General features: G+C 36.9%; 1 pseudogene; it reads right to left on the minus strand.

Annotated features, from left to right (window-relative positions):
• LOC104787028 lies at nucleotides 294-4273 on the minus strand (annotated as a pseudogene).

The following is a 5337-nucleotide window of genomic DNA, read 5'->3' on the forward strand; positions in this document are numbered from 1 at the left end:
TAATCCTCCACTATAAACTTGACATACATTTCCAAAACTTTTTTATATAATACTAGCACACAAAATAGGTGGAGATCAATCAAGATCCATATAGTTAGAGAAAAATAGACTAAATAGTTATATAAATACTTATAGTTAGAGAAGTAAATAAAACCAAGGGGGAAAATATATTAAATTTGAACGACCCAAAAGAATGGATAGTAACGTAGAAGAGTTCATAATAGCAAGCAAAACCCAAAAAAATGATAATAAGTTATAAAAAGAGACATATCACGAAATCAAGAAGAGCAACTCTAGATTGAGACACTGTTGGGGATCCCTTTTCCAGTAAGCCCACCTTCTTTTGTGTAATCCGTAGTATTCGGGTATAAGAGAGTGTACGGTATGTTAACCGGTCCGGTCCTGTTCTTGAATCTCTTGTTATTGTTTCTCTTTATAATGTTGTTCTTTATCAGCTCCAGTTCTTTCCCAAACCGTTTAAACGCCTCCAAAGCCTCATCATCAGCCGTCCAATTCAGTGATTCTCTCTGCCCTAAGTAGACCTCGTCCGTTGAATGCAGAGACAAGGTCTCTATGATTGAGATCCCAAGAAGAGTTTGTAGCTGCGGCGTTATCGTCTTCAAGAACGCTACATCAGTGTCTTCTGCCAACTCAGTGTATTCAACAGTTCCTGGCTCTGGCATATACCGACGACTGACCGTAGGCCGGTTAGGGAGAAATCCGGCATAAGGATACTGTCCAAAGTTGACAGCTGCGTGAAGAGCAGAAGCGATCCAAATGATAATCGTGCAGGATTCGATGAGGTCGTCGCGGGTTTGCATCGATGGCCACCATGATTCGTGTTGTTTGTCCCCGTGGCCTTTGGTTCGGAGCTCGGTCCACCATGACTGGATCTCTGTATCGGTTTGGACGGTTTTGTCGTTCTTGTAATAGAATGAGCAGTACTCTGTGACCCACTTTTTGATCGCTGACCAAATCTCTAAACCGTCAACAGCATAAGGATAATCCTCGATCAAAAGCTTAACACCACTATCACTATTTGGATCTTCCACGGCAACTCCTCTGCGGAAACAAAGCATTTTAAGGTTACGTGTCCCAAAAGACTCTAGGTTTACTTATGACTCAAGAATTGTGTAGAAAAGACTTGATGTTTTACCTTTTGACAAGATCTTTGGGGAGAGCTTGATCGGTGAAAACCCAATTCTTGTAAATTGAAGAAGACAGCTCCATGGCATATCGACCAGGAAAGACCGTTATCTCCAGAATCCCGTCTGAGTTTATGAGGACATGTCGCGCCAAAGCATTGATGTTCATCGTGTCACGGAAATGAGGATGTAGAAGCTTATAGATCGGATGGACCACACTGAGTTGCCTATTCGACGCTATTATAAACGGTTCAATCACCGCATGCGTCTGCAACCTGCAGAAACCATAAACAAACCAGTTACTTCAAACCAAAAAACCAAATCTTTCTAGCTAGTCCACAATGTTGTCACCATTTATTTACCAATGGCTTATAAGCTGGTGATAACCAGAATCATTAACCGCCGCATAAGCCTTTGCAAGCTGCCAAATCGATCCCTCTACTCCTGTCTCTGCTGGTGTGAAAACTTTGCTCACGGATCCATGTGCTTCACCTTGTGCGTGTGGAAGACTCAGCTCTATTGCAAGAGGCTTCAAAGTTCCGTCTTCTTGAAGCAACAAAAGGGTTCGAGTCGCGTAGGTTTTAGTGTTTGTTGTGTTTATCCGCACCAAGTAAGGCATTAATGCGTCATGGTGATCCAATATGTATAGCTTATTCTGTTCCAAAGCCTATTTTTTATACAAACACAAAACCAAATAGAACCAATTGCAGTTAACTACAATGACTATAGAGCTGTTACTTGTCAAACAAGTACATGTATATTATATATACTTACGTCTTGGACATTGAGGCCGTTCATGTTTGCTTCTATGTGCTCTTCGCGTATTGAGCTATCTTGATTTCCATACTTCGCAAAGTCCAGATTGCTCTTTGGTGGAAACTCCTGCATTTTTGTATATATTATTTAGTAATCAAGCGAGATCAATCGATGAATTTCAATTATTTCAAATTAAGAAGAAGTTAAATGATAACATATAAACCTGGAGACGACTAATCACCACTGGATTGAGACCAGCCAACATTTCCCTTGCAAACTCTTCATCAGTTCTCCAGGCAGACCTACTCTCTGTAACAAATATAGGATCATTGTATGTCAAAATCTATAAAAAAGTTTAGGTCTAAATCGATTATCTAACTGTTTATACGTTACCTTTAAGGATGTCAGGCAATGGAAACTTCAAGAATCGTTCTCCATCATTACGAATGAGCTCTCTAAATATCTCCCATGGAATAATGTCACGAAGCTTAAAAATTGTGTGACCATTGGCAAGCTTAATACCACCGTCATAGAGATGAAAAACATCTTCATAGGAGTCAAACTCGTTGATGGTCTTGTTGCAAACAGAGGCGATCTCAGGGACAAGCACTTGAGTCACCGCTTTGAGTGCGTAAACGAGGACATCAGAGAACTTCACATGGCTAAACCGCTCATCCCGTGGCACGTATATGTTAAGGTTGAGGAGAGCGAGCCTGCTCTCCGACTTAGGGTCTAATCAAACAATGCGTATATGTCAAGTAAACATATATATATATTAATTAAAAAGTTTGAGTTGACTAACCTGCTATATTTGGTTTACGGCCAGTTTTTCCACGACGGGGATAAGGAAGATCAGATGAACCACCGAGAACCGGACGGACTGAGTTAGGACCTTTCTCCGGAGCACCTAAGTCGTTGTAATAAGCGTAGTCGTAAACTCTGTCCCATTCTTTGAGTTCTCCTTCTTTCTGGTTACCTCTTAGATTCATTAGCTCTTCTTCTCTCAGTTCTTTTAGTAGCTCCGGCATATTACTTGGAAGATATGCCTTTTTTAAATGCAATTCAAAAAAACAAAAAAAAGTTTAGTAAATTGGTTGAATACTAAAGATAAAATCAAATTTAATATACTACCAAATCAAGGTTGTGTGGTAAGAATTAAAAAACGAGAAAAAAATGTAAATATCAATAACATAATAATATAGTTGTCGTTATCACGTTACAGAAAATTATTAGGAATAAAGGAAGAAGGTGATTTGTAAATCCGGTTTCATTCTTTTGTACAATAATATGTTTTGTTGTTATACACACAAGTACACTGAATATTCCAAAACTACAACATTATATACTTGTACAAGATAATGTGCTAAAATAAATTTTTAACTATAAAGATATATAATGTCATATGGATTCAGATGTTTCCTATTACTTCACAGTACCCCCTTAAATAGTTAATTTGATCCCCTCTACTTATCAGATTAGATTCTCAAATATTAGTTAGAAAGGATGAGATGCGGTTCAAGAATATTATCAGTATTAGTTATAGAATATAATTATATAGAGTTCCAAGTCGAATGTAAAAAACCAAAAAGTTAGTACTTCTAGGTCAGTTTGTGTATTGTAATATTATGACTTGCCCACTTGTCCCAATTCGTTTTAGCGTGTTACCTTGTTAGAGAAGAAAACGCGGTCGGAACGGTATCGGTGACTCGGGTAGATTCAAGAATTGCATAGGAAATGTATCGGACCGCCTTCGCCTTCAGGGAAGCCGCGAAGGGTGAGAGACTTAAGGTAGAATTGGCTATGGTGGTGGTTCTTGATCACAAACGCAGCCGGTGGTCCCATTGACTCATCCCAATCAAACGTGACTCCAAACGTGGTTTCCTCAGCGGTTACTGACGTTTTTATTTTTGTTACCCAATTCTCCAGATGTGCTGCTTTCCCAAGTCTACCTCTCTTCTCATTGGCTGATACATAATAACCAAAATATTATTTTATTTTTAAGTAAAACACACAGAAACTTTGGTTTATAAGAACAATGAAACTACTATAATGACTACTAGTCTTAGTTTATTCTCAAATTCGAGTAATCCTCTGTTTTAAGAATCGAGCCAACTATTTTAATAAAAGATGGAAACTTTAGTGTCATCGAAAAAAATGAGAGGATAACTTTAAGAGGTGGAACTGAATGCAAAATGTAAACGGGTCGGGTAAAAGAAAGAATGAATACCCGGGTCGGGTTGGAGAGAGCTGATAAGGTGAAGAGAGACGCGACGACCAACAAGTTCATGGATTCGATCAAGAAGAGAAGCCATGACGTCTTTGAAATCAAGAAGGTTCTTCTTCATCACAACCACTTCTCCTTGTATCTCCATCGTCTTAGAGTGAGGTTGAAGAAAAGGTGAAGAGAGAGAGAGAGAGAGTAGAGAGATTCTAAGCTTAGGGTTATGGAATGAAGATAATAGAGAAAGATGTATGAGATTATCAGAATGTTCTTCTTTTTGGCATATTTATATTGAATCTAAGACTGAATACGATAGGGTTTTAGTTTTACATTCTTGTTCTACAATAAATTATTTATTCAATTTCGGTAAAAGCGTTTCTCGGAATTACACCAAGTACTGTGTATTGACATAAATATTCATGTTATTCATGAATATATATTAGTCTATATAGATTCATTCAATAGTTTTAGTCAAATGCATTTCAATTTGAATTAGCCTTTTACGATTTTTTAATGAGACTATCTAGGTTCATTTACTAGTTTTAGTCAATTATAATAAATGATCAAAACCGAGTAATAGAACTAAGATGATAAATTTATTTGGGAGTAATGTAATTTTTGGTTTCAATATATTAATATTTGGTCTGTTTGCATGTTTTCCCCCCTTAATTCAAATTTAATGAAAACAATATACAAAAATATACTGCAATAATCTTACGAATAAATCAGTCGTATATATCGTACGTACACACTAAATAGCTAATGGTCTGAGAATCGATTATGTCTATCATCTACGTAAAAATGTTACAACTTAGAACATACATCTGGAATAACATGATCCGTACGGTGCAGGTGCTCCAAATTAATTATATTTAGCAATTTCCTGTCTCAAGTACAGTCATTCCTATCTTTGCATATTGCATGCCTTTTTCCTAAGTCAAGGTCATAAAAGTACTTATTATCTTCTTCACATAGACTCCATAAAACGATGTGGTTCTAGTCTTCTATACCTACTTCATAAAACGATGTGGTTATATTTGACCCAAAAAAAAAAAAAAACTATGTGGTTATATATATGTAAAACATATATCAAACTTTGGGAGTGATTGGTAACCACTTTACAAAGTGGTACAAAGATGTACCAACATACAGTTTTAAAGTTTACCAATCACAAAACCTTTACAAAAACTTTATTTTCAGCTTTTTTGTACAGTT

This window comes from Camelina sativa, chromosome 1 (assembly GCF_000633955.1).
Source record: "Camelina sativa cultivar DH55 chromosome 1, Cs, whole genome shotgun sequence".
NCBI classification, from domain to species: Eukaryota; Viridiplantae; Streptophyta; class Magnoliopsida; order Brassicales; family Brassicaceae; genus Camelina; species Camelina sativa.